Below are 17500 nucleotides of genomic sequence, written 5' to 3'. Positions count from 1 at the left end.
TGTGATCCTCCGGCAGGTCCTGGAAGCTCACAGCACAATATCGCCGCCGAGAAGCAAGCGGTATCCCAGGATGTTGTGAGTATGTGGATGCGATGTGATGTGTGTGTGAGAGTGAGTGTGATCTGATGTGTGTGTGTGTGTGTATGTGTGTGTGCTGTTATGTGTGTGCGTGTGTGTATTTTCCGCCGCTGCAGGACCTTGATATGCTGGTAACTATGCTACCATGGTTACCAGCGTATCTCGTCCCCCGCTCGCACGGGAGCCCACACCAGCATACGCCGGCCAGCCCCAGCAATGCGAGGGTATGTGTCGGCTGGTTTGGCGGCGCACGCTGATGTGGGCTCCCAGGGGTACAGTACTCACCTGGTAGTCGTGGCTCCGTGACCGTGTCGGTTCGGGGAATGCGGGGGGGTGAGGGGGCGGGTCCAGAGCTAGCGTGCATTGCGTGAGGGGGGCGGGGCGTGGCCGAGTTGCCAATGCCTGCAGGGTGCCGGGGCGAGAGGCCAATCTGTGGGGGGGCGGAGCCTGGGCGAGCGGCCGGCCAATCCGTGTGGGGGCGCAGCCTGGGCGAGCAGCCAATCCGTGCGGGGGGGCGAGGCCATGGCGAGCCCAGCGGCCAATCAGCTTTGTGTCACCGTAAGGACACAATTTTGGAGCAAGACAGACAGACAGACAGACAGAATAAGGCAATTATATATATAGATATGTCCCCCAGGCTGGCCCCTACGCTGCTATATATATCTATATATGCCCCCCATACTGGATTGAACAAATAAAGTCTTCAAACTCACCTGCTTCAGGGTTCTCCTGGTGGCCCCAGCGCCGACGGTTCAGAGCAGTATCATTGCGTGCGCAAGATATCAGAGTGCCGGCACTTTGCGGTGACGTCACGACTCTGATGTCCTGCACGTGCGCTCATGCAGCAGTGCAGGGAAATCATATTTCTCAGCACTACCGCAGCGGTTAACTACATCGGCGTGCTGTATGCGCCGATATAGTTAACAGTAGTGGAGCTCCGGTTGGGCGTCCTCTGAGCACGGCCCCCCCCCCTCCCCCGGTAGCTGCGCTACTGTTTGAAAGTAAAGTAACAGATGAGAGGAGTCGGCTGTTTCTCTGAACGGTGGGCACCGGCCACGGGCCCCAAACCTGCCCAGGCCCGTTCGCAGTGGCGACCGCTGCGACCGCGGTCGTTACTCCCCTGCTAGTAAGTATTTCCAGTAACAATGTTTTGGTCTCATGGACAACAGTGGGCACTGGGCTAGATTGGGTTACAAACCTCCTGCCGACCATAAGAAGAGTGTTTATACAGAATGCCATTTTTTTTCTTTGGCTCCTCAGTCTTTAACCATAGAATGCGCAACCATAGAAATCAACCATAGAAAACAAGTGACCTAGCAGGCCTGCGAAGCCCCAGGTATGCGTTCTAGGGTTAAAACATCACGTTCATGTTCATGATTTTCTTTGTCTTATGATCAGTGTGAATATGCGCTTATAAGTTGCATATATACCAACTGATGCTCCTTCTCATTTTTTTGGTTTCTTTGTTCTACATGCTTGTAGATTTTTAATTAAAGGAAATATTTCACCATGTTTTTACTATTTAATCTGAGAGCACCATGATGTTGAGACAGGAACCCTGACTGCGTTGATGTGTCACTTACTTAGCTGCTTGTTTGTAGTTTCAGTAAAATCAATATTTTAGCAGCAGGAGATTATCACTAGAGGACTAGTTGTTTCCTGTCATGTAGTCTATGTAACCCCGCCAGTGAATTAGCAGCTTTCTGCCTGTGCATGCAGGAAGCTGCGCATCAGTGGTGTGGGTGGGGTTATACACACTGCTAAATCTGCAGCAAACAAAAAACGAGTGTTTATCAAAACTGTACTAAAAAGCCCAGTAAGAGACACATTGTTGGAATCAGGGTCTCTGTCCCTACATCATGTTGCTCTCAGAATACATAACAAAAACCTGATGACAGATTCCATTTAATGGGTAAAGGGAATGTAAAAAGTATATATAGTATGGGAGGAATAGAATTAGGTGATAGCAACGTGGATACGGACTTGGGCATAAGAGTGGGTCCCAGATTCAACATGAGCCAACAATGCAGAGCTGCACCTAAAAAGGCCAACAAAATGCTGGGATGTATCAAGATAAGCATTGAATCCAGATCGAGAGGTAATTATTCCCCTATACTCTCCCTGGCCAGACCCCACCTGGAATACTGTGTACAGTTCTGGGCGCCCCAATTCAAGAAAGACATCGATATATTGGAGCAAGTCCAGAGAAGAGGAACCAAGATGGTAGAAGGTCTGCAAACCATATCATATGAAGACCGGCTGAAAGAACTTGAATGTTTAGTTTGTAAAAGAGAAGGCTGAGAGGAGACTTAATAGCGGCCTACAAATATCTGAAAGGTGGTCACATTGCAGAGGGAACCACCCTATTCTCATTAGCACAAGGAAGTACAAGAAGCAATGAGATGAAACTTAAAGAAAGGAGATTCAGATTAGGTAATAGGAAATACTTTCTGACAGTGAAGATAGTCAGAGACTGGAACACGTGGCCAGGGGAATTAGTGAGGGCAGTCAGAGAGGGGAACAGGCTACCACAGGAGGTAGTGAGGGCAGTCATAGAGTGGAACAGGTCACTACGGTGGGTAGTGAGGGCAGTCAGAGAGTGGAACAGGCTACCATGAGAGGCAGTAAGAGCAGTCAGAGAGTGGAACAGGCTACCATGAGAGGTAGTGAGAGCAGTCAGGGAGTGGAACAGGCTACCATGAGAGGTAGTGAGAGCAGTCAGAGTGGAACAGGCTACCATGAGAGGTAGTGAGAGCAGTCAGGGAGTGGAACAGGCGACCACGGGAGGCAGTGAGGGCAGTCAAGGAGTGTTATAGGCTACCACGGGAGGCAGTGAGGGCAGTCAGGGAGTGGAACAGGCTACCACGGGAGGTAGTGAGGGCAGTCACAGAGTGGAACAGGCTACCATGAGAGGTAGTGAGGGCAGTCATAGAGTGGAACGGGCTACCATGGGTGGTAGTGAGTGCAGTCATAGAGTGGAACAGGCTACCACGGGAGGTAGTGAGCTCTTCATGAATGGAAATCTTCAAACGGAAGCTGGCTAAACATATAGCTGGGGTTACTTAGGTAAACCTAGACTTGCAGGGGATTGGACCCGATGGGACTTGAGCTCCCTTCCAACTCTACCATTCTATGATTAAATTAGCATTGCAATTTTTCAATATTTTACTTATAATTCCAAGTATTCCATTAGTAAGATTGCAAAATAGAATTCGGGACATAATTCCTGCATGGTTGCGCCATCTAATTTCTGCTCTCGAAAATATTCTAGTCATTACTATGGACTACATAAGGTTTGGCATGCAGCTTTTCTTCATTTTGCAATTGACCGAACGGCCATATAAGCCATAATGAACAGGGATCGCAGCCATATTACCTTCCCCACTGCCGAACAGATTCCGTGTGGCTTCGAGTACATCTTTATGTCATTTGTCCACGAGACTTCTATTAACATAAAAATGCCACTTCTTCCACTGAGTTACTGTACATTATCACCTTAATTAACATAATTTTATTTCCTAACAAAGTTGTGTGTGTGAATCACATCACAATCTCAAGGCTATTCCAAGATGAGCCAACTCCGAGAGTAAATGACCTCTTCATCTCAGTGATAAAATTCTAGCCAAAATATTCTATTGGCCTGAGACGTGATTCATTAGAAATATGTGTATGGTGTGGAGCTGCTCGCTCTATCTGGCAGAGTCCGGCTTGCAGACTGATAAGAAGCAAATGCAAATGTCCTGATAAGAACTGAATGCAAATATTTATGATATGATATTCCTTGGGAATTATGTGTAGATAAAACAAAGTGTATTATTTTCCCGCTTCTCTTTCAGGTTTGCCAAAATGCCCTTTTTCGCTTTCGGAATTTGCATTTCTTCAAAATTGATTCGGCTTGCGTATTATGTTAAGCTATTTGTTTGCTAAGGATGGTAATTAGTTACTGTAATTACAGAAATGACAGTTGCTAAATTGTTTTTAAAGCATTACAGTGAGCCTGTGCCAGAAGATTGCAGTACTTTTTTTTTTTTTTTTGGATTTAAGTACAGGCTGGAAAAACTCCCACTCTAAGGCTAGCATGGGATTTTCAACTACAAAGCTGCCTTTTACTGATTGAAATATATTTTTATTAGTATTTTTTTATTTATTAAATAAAAACACAACAACATTCATTTGCATTGATTTTAGCTCTACTTTTTAAGTGATACTTTTTTATGACTTTTTTTTTTTTTTTTTGCTTAGCTCACACAAATATTAGTGATTAGAGGGTCCTTGTGGGGGAAAATAAAGGAGAGGAAAAAAAAATCAATCAAAGTCAATAAAAAAATATAAAAGCAAATTATTTAATGACGGTCGTTTAATTAAACCCCTTTTTTCTTCTAGAAACAGAGACGGTTTGCAGTTGAAAAAAGTGGATGTGAAAGTCATATCAAAAACTTTTTGCAAACTTTTGAAATTTACATTTTTCCTCCTCTCATAGCTGAAGTTTATAAGAAATGGCTGTTAAGAATAAAGCCTCATTCGGATGTTCCTATGTTTTAGCATATGAAATAATATAGATCACTAATTCAGTGTGCTGGATCCAATTTTCCTCCATTTTTGTTCCGTGTATCTGTTTCACCACCTGTCTATCTCGTATGAATAAAAAAAACATATTATAAGCTTTTCCTACTCAGTAAATAGTGAATTATATACAGCACTCAGTTAACAAATAGATTGTGTCACGCGGTCCTTCTCCCATATCACTCAATCAACAGAGTGATAGATGGATGAACAATTCAAAGATTATTTATTCCAAGCAAAATCAGACGGTCCATAAAATAATCCACTATAAAGAGGGTAAAATAGTCCAGAAACACAGATAAAGTCCAGTAAGCGATACATTTCCAGGTCTCTCTGGAGAGTTTCAGCGTCTCCCACAGAGGATGAATCTTCCTGCTTCTCTCTTGAAGTTCTCAGACAGACTCAATAATCTCAGAGGTAAGCAGAGAGTTTGGTGGATCCCAGGCCCTCTCCCCCTAACTTAGGGACAACAGCCCGGCAGGGGGTGATTACCCTGCAAACAGGACAATGTACACAGAATGGACAGGGCACCATGCCTAAAATACGAACCTACCCAAAATTATACACAACCCACCAAATTCCACCATCACAGATGGCATTTGAGTAGCTGCTGTTATGTCCCGAATGAGTCTGGTGAGTTTGATCTGTGACTTGATTCACAAACATACATATTTCTGATTTTTTAAGAAAAACTTGGTCCACGAAAATCTCAGATATGTGTATTGCCTCCTTGATCATAATGGGTATGTGTACTATTGTCCCCAGGTAGATTTTTGCAAGCATCCCCCAACTGTCATGGTGGCATCAGGATCCGTGGAAACTACAGATTCTGGCACTTTGCCTGCTAACTTCTCTGAGGTCTATAATCAGCGCAGGAAGACGTGAGCGAAGACCCACAGGCTTAGGCAGCCTGGCAAGAATTAATCTCTGCTGGGCTGCTTGTTAGTCTCCTTGATCACATGTTGTGGGGGAGCCAGTCACGTTCTTCAACTCCTATATGTGCTGGCTTGACTATTTAATTAATGCCAGCTATAGTTAACCTATACTGGTCTGGTGAGGTGTTATGATCCAGGCTTACTGGTATTACTAAACAACAACATATGTGGCCAGAACAAACAGATCAAATGAATACACCCCTGGAGAGGAAACAACCAAATGAATGTGATAGATTAAAGAGTATACAGTGCAGGTCAAATGAATTTACTAGTGGCTAGAAAAATGTTCAAATACAAGTAATCCAATATATTGTCGTAGCCACAAGAAATTAATATATTTATTGCCTAATATGACCATATAGTGCAGAACTCACCCATAGGAAAGTCCCCCACAAATGGCCCGATGCGCGTTTCGCCAGGAGTGTATTTATGTATTAACTCCTTTTGACCTCTACTCAATTAATTGTTGATATAGGTGTTTTTAAATATGTCCCAATAAAAATGTTATATATTTTATCTATATTGGGTGATTTGATCTGGTTGTTGTGGCCCACATATGTTGTTGTTTAACTACCCTTTGGAGCGCTATAACAGACACTATGGGGGGCTCATCAATTTTTGAGCTGGCTCCTGGCACCATTTATTTATATCTCCCTCATGAATCTTGTATTGATTACTGGTAGTTGTTGTGCAGTATTGCTGTGAGCGGTTATGGTGTTAACACTTGTCTTTTTGTTGCTACCTACCTGCTCATGCTTTTCGCCTTAGTCTTTTACTGTTTGCTCCTGTGAGTTTGCAATGTGTCTGCGTTTTGTTTTTCCCCTGTCTGTCTTAATCAGTGTTATCATCACACTGCTGCCGCTTCCTTCCATGGGGGTGAGGGGGGCAACTGATTAGTTCTGGACAGATAGCCAGGCATGGGACTCAGTCATCTCCACCATTAGGGGTAACCTTGAGATTAGGGATAGGCTTGGGTCCTCTAGCATGAGGGACCGTATAGGAGCCCCTTGACCCTCGCTATCCTGCAGTCACATCATGACAACTATGCATGAAAAATATGGCAACCAGAGGGGGACATATCATTGGTCTAAGGAGTGCAGTTGTGCAGGAGCCCAAGAGGTAAGGGGGCTCACTTTCAAGTTCAAATCAATAAAGAAAGGTCCAAATATAGTTCTTCAACAGGGGCTCTCTGCCATCTGTGTCTGCCACTGTGGCTGACACTCACTGGATCTAGTTAAAATATGAACAAATTGTTTATTGTGTATTAAATTCATGTTGAAGGTTTGAAATTCGCTGCACCTGTTACATTTGAAATATTTGAAATTTCATTTTTGCAAATTGCCAAAAATGACCACTTCATGTGCAGCTATTACTTCATATAGTATAGCACAACATATGATAGCCTGTATAAAAGCCAAGGCAGGGAATGAAGTGCAGCAAGCATTTTTGGATATATTTGGTTAGTGAGAGGATGCCACAGATTACAGATTAACAAATGAAATAGCCAAAAAACTCTGACTATATACAGACAGTGTATGATTATTATTATTATTTATTATTATTATGGCTCCATTAATTTCATGGCTCTTTACATATGAAAAGGGGTATACATAATAGGGACATGTGCAATAATCATGAACAATACAAGGCCCAGACTGGTATAGGAGGTGAGAGGACCCTGCCCGCGAGGGATCACAGTCTACAAAGTATGAGTGAGAAATAAAACAGCGGGGGAGAACGGTTACCATTAGTTTACCCAGTGCTATGTGTATAGAGGTCATTTTGACATTACGAAAGAAGTTTGCATTAAAAAGTTTAAAAGTAGGTTGCATACAGTCCTAGAAGACCTAACAGTGTTATACACGTCTTTTTCTGGGCATTTGGAATACTTTTGATTTGACTTGGAAAACTTGTCCAAAGCAGGCAAATTTGAATATCAAAAGATTCGATCATCTTTACCGCTAGCCCATGTTTTTTCCCCTAAAAATTCTTAGAAAAACAGTCTTCAGATCACTAACTGGGCTCCACGTTTTGCCTCTTGGCTTCTTAGTCCATCAATGCTCAGAATTAACCTGGTGACCATGAGATTGTTCCTATGTGCGATTTTAAAATAATGTCTTTGTAAGTAGGATCTAATCCTCTTTGCAGAGAAAGGTTTGTGCTATCGGAGAGCACTGATTTAGGGCTCTCAAGGAGGAAACTTGTGATGATCCATGTATTGGCCAAGTGGATTTTAAAGATTTTCTACCTGTGTGAAATATCAACATCAGCTGGCCTTTGTGTTTCCTGATTGGAAAATTAGCTAAGTTCTCATATTGGGCACAACGTTTGTTGCATGACACTTCATGTACTTTTAATATGACATTAAATGATGGAACCTACTTTTCAGGGATTTTAACTACAAGACTAAAGGTACCGTCACACTAAGCAACATCGCTAGCAACATCGCTGCTGAGGCACAACTTGCTAGCGATGTTGATTAGTGTGACATCCAGCAACAACCCGACCCCTGCTGTGAGGTCGCTGGTTGTTGCTGAATGTCCTGGACCATTTTTTAGTTGTTGCTCTCCCGCTGTGAAGCGCACATCGCTGTGTGTGACAGCGAGACAGCAACAACTGAATGTGCAGTGAGCAGGGAGCCGGCTTCTGCAAACGCTGGTAACCACGGTAAACCGTGTAACCAAGAAGCCCTTACCTTGGTTACCCGATATTTAACTTCGTTACCAGCCTCCGCCGCTCTCAGCTGTCAGTGCCGGCTCCTGCTATCTGCACATGTAGCTGCAGTACACATCGGGTAATTAACCCCATGTGTACTGTAGCTAGGAGAGCAAGGAGCCAGCGCCAAGCAGTGTGCGCTGGTAACCAAGGTAAATATCGGGTTGGTTACCCGATATTTACCTTAGTTACCAAGCGCAGCATGCTTCCACGTGTAGCGACGCTCCAGTGATCCCTGCCAGGTCAGGTTGCTGGTGGGATCGCTGGAGCGTCGCTTAATGTGACATCTCACCAGCGACCTCCTAGCAACTTTCCAGCGATCCCTATCAGGTTGGATCGTTGTTGGGATCGCTGGTAAGTTGTTTAGTGTGACTGGGCCTTTACAATTACAATAGTGATGTTAATGCTGGGTCTTTGTAGCCCCTTTAGATACCCTATAATCCACTTAAATAACTTGGAAGAAAGAGATACTTTCTGATAAATCATAGACAGAAGTGATCTCCTACATAAATAAAAGCATCAAAGTGTTCATATCTGCCTATAATGTACACAAGAAATCCATCAATACCGGGAAGTATGCGGCATGCGAGCAGCTTGTGATTAAAACCTACAAGGTTATCTTCTCACATTTAGACATGGAACACACGGCGATGCAAAGTGAAAAGACATCTAATACTATTCACAAGATGAAAAATGCTCACAGCATGCTGAAATAAAAGTTTTTACCTTTTTAACATTAAAGAGTCCCCTTTCCATAAGATAGGGTATAAATTGCTTATTGCTAGAGGTGCGACTAATTGGACCCCCAGTTATCTCAAGAAAAAGCTCCATTCATTGTCTATTGGATAGCTGGAGAAAGCTGAGTAGGCCCCTTTCACACATCAGTTTTTTGTCATCAGTCACAATCCGTCAAATGTTGAAAAAATGGATCCAGTAACAGATAACCGCTGGATCCGTTTTTTTCTCATTGACTTTTTATCCCAGCGACGGATTGCAACCGGTGGCCTCACGTTTCATCCGTCGTTTGACGGATCCATCGAAAAATGTTTGTCTGTCAGACAGAGACGACGTCCACAGTAACGTTTTTTGTGTACGACGAAAAAACAGACAGTGTCTTCGTCCATCGTTTGGTAAAATGTAAGCCTATGGGCGCAGGATCTATCGTCATCCGTCAAATGACGGAATATGGCGACGGATTCCATTTTTTTAACTGAGCATGCTTCAATTATTATTTAGCTCCCAGCTAGTCGGATCTGTCGAAAAACGGATCTGCCGCATCAGTTTAGCCACAATCTACAACAAATTCATTGAAAAAACGGATTGTGACTGACGGCAAAAAACTGATGTGTGAAAGGTGCCTAAGATGCTCTGCTTTTTCCGGTATTTCTACAGCAAGCGTCTAAAGTGCTGGTGAACAGGGCTATGCAGAGCCCCATTCTCAAGATCACTGGGAACCTATAGTGATCCCTTGTCCCATGAAAAGGGAATAACTATCAATCATGGAAAAAAACATTTAAGAGTTAAGGTTGCAAATATATTTAGTATAAATAACACAGGGGAAAAAGAGCAGGGAACACATAACATCACTGAGAGCACTTCATAAACTGCACTTCTACATTTGAATAAGGAGAGGTGTACAGTTGAAACCATACATTTCCCCTGCACTCTCTATAAAGACACATCTGCAGGTTTTTCTCACTATCTGATATGAAATCAGAATAAACCTTTCCCGTTTTAGGTAAATCAGGATTACCAAAATTATGTCTTTTTGCCAAATGGCAGAATAATGAGAGAGAGAATGTTTTACTTTCTGCAAAGTCAAAAGTTTACATACATTTCATTAGTATTTCCTACCATTGCCCTTACACTGTATGACTTGGGTCAATCGTTTTGGATATCCTTCCACAAGCTTCTCGCAATAGTTGGTAGGAATTTGGTCCCATTCCTCCTGACAGAACTGGGGTAACTGAGCCATGTTTGTAGGTCACCGCTCGCACCGGCCTTTTTAGTTTTTCCCACAAATTTTCCATAGGATTGAGATCAGGGATTTGTGATGGCCACTCCAAAACATTGACTTTGTTATCCGTAAGCCACTTTGTAACCAGGTTTGGCAGTATGCTTTGGGTCATTATCAATATGGAAGACCCATTCCGCCCAAGCTTTATGTTCCTGGCTGATGTCTTGAGATGTTGCTTCAGTATTGTCACATAATCTTCTTTCCTCATGATGTTATCTATTTTGTGAAGTGCACCAGTCCCCTCCTGCAGCAAAACAACCCCACAACATGATGCTGTCAATCCCGTCTTTCACAGTTGGGATGGTGTTCTTAGGCTTTAAAGTTTCTCCCTTTTTTCTCCAAACGTAACAATGGTCATTATGGCCAAACAGTCCAATTTCAATTTTGTCAGACCACAGGACATGTCTCCAAAAATGAAGGTCTTTGTTCCTGTGTGCATTTGCAAACATTTATCCCCCTTTTTTATATTTCTTTTGGAGTAATGGCTTCTACCTGGCAGAGTGGCTTTTCAGCCCATGTTGATACAGGACTTGTTTCAGTGTGGATAATGATACAATCTTACCAGTTTCCACCAGCATCTGCACAGGGTCTTTTGCTTTTGTTCTTGGGTTGATATGCACATGTCTGACCAAAGCACGTTCATCTCTGGTACACAGTACCCGTCTCCTTCCTGAGCGGTATGATGGCTGGACATTTCCATCTTGTTTGCACTTTCATATAATTGTTTATTCAAATGAATGAGGCACCTTCAAGTATCTCGAAATTGCACCAAAGGATTAACCAGACTTGTGCAAGTCCACAATTCTCTTCCTGAGATCTTGGCTGATTTCTTTTGATTTTCCCATGATGCTACACAAAGAAACAGTGTGTTTCAGGTGTGCATTAAAATAAACCCACAGGTGTGTCTCTAATTAACTCAGATGTTGCCAATAAACCTATAAGAATCTTCCAAAGACATGACATCATCATATGGCTGCCCCATATTGTTTAAAAGGCATAGTACTCTAAAGGGTGCTTTACAGGCTGCAACATCGCTAGCGATCTCGTTAGCGATGTGACACGCCAGATCGCAGATGCGATCTGCCTAGATCGCACACAGGTCGTTTTTATAGCGCCGGTCACATGTGCGATCTCGGCAGATCGCATCTGCGATCTGGCGTGTCACATCACTAACTAGATCGCTAGCGATGTTGCAGCGTGTAAAGCACCCTTTAGTGTATGTAAACTTTTGACTTTGCAGAAAGTAATAAAAATGCCTTAAACCATTTCTCTCTCTCTGATTATTCTGGCATTTGGCAAATATAAATAATTTTGGTTTCTAATTGACCTAAAATGGGAAAAGGTTTATTTTAATTTCATAACAGATTAAAGAAAAACATGCAGATGTGTCTTTTTAGATAGTTTATGTAAACTTCTGGTTTTAACTGCAGGAATGTCCACCAGAGCTGCTGTCTGTAAATTGAATGTTCATTTCTCTACCATAATTCATCTCCAAAGACGTTTCAGACAGTTTGTCAGTTCATTCAACTGGCCTCATAATTGCAGACCCTGTGTAAGTATAGCAGCGCAGGACCTCATCATCCAGCATGTTCACCTCCAAGATCATCTGAGATCGGCCACCCGGACAGCGGCTGCAGCAATCGGTTTTGCATAACAAAAGAATTTCTGCATAAATTGTTAGAGGGAAGCTCATCTGCTGCTCCTCATCCTCATTGGAGTCTCTACCTCACTACAGTTCGTCATCATAACTGACTTGAATGGGCACATGCTCACATTCAATGGCATCTGGAACATTGGAGAGGTGTTCTTGTGACGCCCTGGCCTATCAGGTCGTCACAGGGTATTGTGCAAGCTGCCCCTTCTGCACAGTATCCGCTCCTCCTTGGTTACGGGTCCTGGTACTTTGCTGTTGCTAACAGCTGAGACAATCAAAATCCTAGGAACACTTTACACTGTACCCACCAGACACACCATTGGGGGGCCTGAAGGGGAATAGGGCCACCCACTTGGGGGGTTGGTAGGGAAAGTGAGAAAGTGACAGGGAGTGTGAAACAGGAGTGAAAGGAGAAGGAAGTGAAGGTGACTCTCTGGGAGAGAGAGGTCACCGGCCTGGAGCAGGGCTCCTTGAGTACTAGGTGGTAGACGTTGGTCTGGGCCTGGTAGGAGCTGGAACACTGGTTGCAGGGGATCGTGTCAAGGGGCACGGACTGGTGGGCAGCCGGCGCCCTTGAGCAATCACCGGCATGGGCCAGGGCACGATGGGGTATGTGGACCCTAGGCCGGGAAGTAGCTTCACGCGTCCCAGTAATTTACCCAACGGTGGTGAAGACTTCAAGATTCATCCCCAACCCGCTGCAAAATCGGGGTACTAGCGCACCAATGGGATAGGACTTTCCCAATACAGTCCAAAGAAATCCTACACGTGAACCCTGAGAGCAAGCTCACTCCGTTAGCCATACGGGTGAGCGGGACCCGAAGAGTTTTATGCTTGAGGGTCCAACTACAGAAAAAGGTGCCAAGGAAAGGGCCACAGGCTAACAGCAACACCAAGGACACGGACCAAAGCGTGCTCCCTCCAAGCTGCAGTGGTGCTCAGAACTCTGGTTTACAAGCTATCGGTGTTGTTAGTCCTGGACTGAGTGAGTACACTGAAAAGCCCCTTTTCCTATCCCCAACGGCAACCCTAAGCACCAACTATCCAACGGGCCCAAACCCCCTACCAACGGAGGGGTTAAACATCCTGCTGCTTCTCCATCGTCACCGGGCTCCCCAACAGCAAGCGGTAGTCTCCCACATTACCATGCACCGTGGGTGGCGTCACAAACTTATACATCACCTGTACATACTCCCCCTTTTAATTCGAGTGTCCGCGCGAACCCCCGGGTGCGGAGACCCCTCAAGCCACCGCGGCTCCGGATCCGAGCGGCTCGGAGGCTGGCACGGGGGTGGTACATTCTCTTAATAGCTGAATCCCGGTTTTCACTGTACAGGGCAGATGGCAGACTGTGTGTATGGTATCGTGTGGATGAGCGGTTTGCTGATAGCAATGTTGTGCATTCAGTGGCCGGATGGTGGCGGTGGTGTTATGGTATGATCAGGTCTATGTTATAGATAACCACAGCTGCATTTTATTGCTGCCATTTTGAATTCACAGAGATACCATGATGAGATCCTGAGGCCATTGTTGTGCCGCCATTTATCCACGACCATCACCTAATGTTGCAACTGATAATGCATCCCAGTTCTTGCATATCAGCATACTCCCAGGACAGTCAGTCCAGACCAGTGAGCATGCTTGGGATGCTCTGGATCAGCATATACAACAGTGTGTTCACATTACTGCCAATATCCTGCAACTTCACACAGCCATTGAAGAGGAGTGGACCAACATTTTTCAAGTCACAATCAACAACTTGTTCTCACATTCATAGGCGGATTATAATGAGGGCAATCTGGGCTACCGCCCGGGGCGCGAGGCTCCAGGGGGCCCTTGCTCAGATTGCCCTCATCTATTATCAGCGGTGGTCCGTGAGCGATGTGATTCTTGCTGTGCAGTATCAGTTGCGGAGCGGTAGAAATCCCCTGTGGCAGGCTAGAATGTACTTGCTGCTGTGAGGTGATCATGTGACCGGAAGGGGCGGTGCTTCCTCGTCCAGTGCAATCACTGATCGGTGTTTACTGTGGCTGGTGGAGGAAGTGAAATAAGTGAAGATCTGCAGCGGGGAGCAAGGTGCTTTGTATAGAGCATTATTAGGGTGATAAATGTTAGGTGTTGCCTGTTTTGTTTTATTTTTTTGTGGAGGGGGGCGGGAAACGTTTAGGTCCTGAAAAGGAACCTGGTACAATGAACAGTGAATGGCCGCGGGCGGGAGGGTTGTTTTGCTAAAAAAAATCCTAGTGTGAAAGCAGCCTTAATCAGAGAGAGAGCGAGAGAGAGGTTTTTTTTTTGTTAAAAAATCCTAGTGTGAAAGCAGCCTTTTAGGCTGCTTTCACACTACGTTTTTTTTAACATGCATCCTGAACGTTTTTTTAACGCAAAAACGGATCCAGTGCAAATGCGTTTTCATTTTAATGCATTTGCAATGGTCTCGCGTCAACATGCGTTTGCGTGCGTTATTGTCAGGATCCAGCGACTTGCAGTTTTTTAACATTTTTCAAAAACGCTACTTGTAGCGTTTTTGAGCTGCGTCCAAATACTGCAAGTCGCTGGATCCTGACTAAAACAGCATGCAAACACATGTGAACACTTTCATGCTGATAAACAGGATCCTGTTTGGCCAGAAATCAGCCTGGCATGATCACAGTCTCTCTCTTTCTCTATCTCCTCTCCCCTCTCCTCCCCTCCCCTCCCCTCTCCCCCCCTCTCCCCTCCCCTCCCCCTCCTCTCCCCTCCCCTCCCCTCTCCTTTCCTCTCCTCTCCCCTCTCATCTCCTCTCCTCTCCCCTCCCCTCCTCTCCCCTCCCCTCTCCCCTCCCCTCTCCCCTCCCCTCCCCTCTCCCCTCTCCCCTCCCCTCCCCCCTCCCCTCCCGTCCCCTCTCCCCTCCCCTCTCCCCACCCCTCCTCTCCCTTCTCCCCTCCCCTCTCCTCTCCCCTCTCCCCTCCCCTCCCCTCTCCTCCCCTCTCCTCTCCCCTCTCCCCACCCCTCCCCTCTCCCCTCCCCTCTCCTCTCCTCTCCCCTCTACCCTCTCCTCTCCCCTCTCCACTCCCCCCTCTCCCCTCTCCTCTCCCCTCTCCTCTCCCCTCCTCTCCCCCCTCTCCTCTCCCCTCTCCTCTCCCCTCCTCTCCCCTCCTCTCTTCCTCTCCCCTCTCCTCTCCCCTCTCCTCTCCCCTCTCCTCACCCCTCCTCTCCCCTCTTCTCTTCTCCCCTCTTCTCCTCTCCTCTCCCCTCTCTCCTCTCCCCTCCCTCCTCTCCCCTCTCTCCTCTCCCCCTCCTCTCCTCTCGCCTCCTCTCCTCCCCCCTCCTGTCCCCTACCCTCCCCTCTCCTCTCCCCTCCCCTCCCCTCTCCTCTCCCCTCCCCTCTCCTCTCCCCTCCCTCTCCCCTCTCCTCTCCACTCCCCTCTCCTCTCCCCTCTCCTCTCCCTTCTCTCCTCTCTCCCCTCCTCTCCCCTCTCCTCTCCTCTCCCCTCTCCTCTCCTCTCCCCTCTCCTCTCCCCTCCTCTCCTCTCCCCTCTTCTCTTCTCCTCTCTTCTATCTTTTCTTCTCTCCTCCTCTCTCATCCTCTCTCCTCCCCTCCCCCCCTCCTCTCCTCTCCCCTCTCCTCTCCCTCCTCTCCCCTCCCCTCCTCTCCCCTCCTCTCCCCTCCCTCCTCTCCCCTCCTCTCCTCTCTTCTATCTTCTCTTCTCTCCTCTCTCCTCTCTTCTCCCTCCTCTCCTCTCCTCCCTCCTCCCCCCTCTCCCCTCTCTCTCCTCCTTTCTCTCTCCCCTCTCTCTCTCCTCTCTCTCCCCCCCTCTCTCTCCCCCTCTCTCTCCCCCTCTCTCTCCCCCTCTCTCTCCCCTCTCTCTTAGTCTCCCCTCTCTCTCAGTCCTCCCCTCTCTCTCTTCCCCTCTCTCTCCCCCTCTCTCTCTCCTCTCCTCTCCTCTCTCCTCTCCCCTCTCCTCCCCTCTCTCCTCTTCTCTCTCCTCTCCTCTCTCCTCTTCTCTCTCCTCTTCTCTCTCCTCTCCTCTTCTCTCTCCTCCTCTTCTCTCTCCTCCTCTTCTCTCTCCTCTTCTCTCTCCTCTCCTCTTCTCTCTCCTCCCCTCTCTCCTCTCTCCTCTCCTCTCTCCTCTCCTCTTCTCTCTCTCCTCTTCTCTCTCCTCTCCTCTTCTCTCTCCTCCTCTCCTCTCTCCTCTTCTCTCTCCTCTTCTCTCTCCTCTTCTCTCTCCTCTCCTCTTCTCTCTCCTCTCCTCTTCTCTCTCCTCTTCTCTCTCCTCTCTTCTCTCCTTTTTTCTCTTCTCTTCTCTCCTCTTTTTTCTTCTCTCCTCTTTTCTCTTCTCTCTCCTCCCCTCTCTTCTCTCTCCTCTCCTCCCCTCTCTTCTCTCTCCTCTCCTCCCTCTCTTCTCTCTCCTCTCCTCCCCTCTCTTCTCTCTCCTCTCCTCCCCTCTCTTCTCTCTCCTCTCCTCCCCTCTCTTCTCTCTCCTCTCCTCCCCTCCCTTCTCTCTCCTCCCCTCTCTTCTCTCTCCTCTCCTCCCCTCTCTTCTCTCTCCTCCCCTCCCTTCTCTCTCCTCCTCTCTCTTCTCTCTCCTCTCCTCCCCTCTCTTCTCTCTCCTCTCCTCCCTCTCTTCTCTCTCCTCTCCTCCCCTCTCTTCTCTCTTCCTCCCCTCTCTTTTCTCTTCTCTCCTCTTCTCTCCTCTCCTCCCCTCTCTTCTCTCCTCCCCTCTCTTCTCTCTTTTGCCCCCAGCTGCGTCTGAATTTCCAGTCTGTCACATTCAGTTCCCCTCACTCCCGATCACATGACTCCAATGCCCGCCCATGAACTTCAAGTGACAGGATCCTGTAAAATAACACATGCGTTTTTCTTTGCAAAAACAGGATCCGCTTTTGCAGCAAAAAAACGTTCATGAGGTATGCTAAAAAAACGTAGTGTGAAAGCAGCCTAATCACACTAGGCTTTTTTAAGACAAAAAAAACTCTCATTCTGATTAAGGCTGCTTTCACACTACGTTTTTTTAACATCCGTCATGAACGTTTTTTTAACGCAAAAGCGGATCCAGTGCAAATGCGTTTTCATTTCAATGCATTTGCAATGGACTCACGTCAACATGCGTTCACCTGCGTTTGCGTGCGCTATAGTGAGGATCCAGCGACTTGCAGTTTTATTAACATTTTTCAAAAACGCTACTTGTAGCGTTTTTGAGCTGCGTCCAAATACTGCAAATTGCTGGATCCTGACTATACTGCATACAAACGCATGTGAACGCTGGCGTGCTGATAGACAGGATCCTGCTTTCTCTACTGAGCATGCCCAGATACCAGCCTGGCGTGATCAGTCCCTCTCTCTCCTCCCTCTCTCCACCTCCCTCCCACCCTCTCATTCCTCCCTCTCTCTCTCTGTCTCTCCCCCGCCTGAGAGCTGCGGACACTCGTAACCAAGGTAAAATATCGGGTAACCACTTCTCTTAGTTACCCCGATGTTTACGTTGGTTACGTGTACAGACGCTCGTAACCAAGATAAATATCGGGTATCCAAGCAAGTTATCCAATGTTTACCTTGGT

Source organism: Anomaloglossus baeobatrachus, chromosome 6, assembly GCF_048569485.1.
Source record: "Anomaloglossus baeobatrachus isolate aAnoBae1 chromosome 6, aAnoBae1.hap1, whole genome shotgun sequence".
NCBI lineage: Eukaryota > Metazoa > Chordata > Amphibia > Anura > Aromobatidae > Anomaloglossus > Anomaloglossus baeobatrachus.
The sequence above is the reverse complement of the archived record's forward strand: the minus strand, read 5'-3'. Positions refer to the sequence as shown.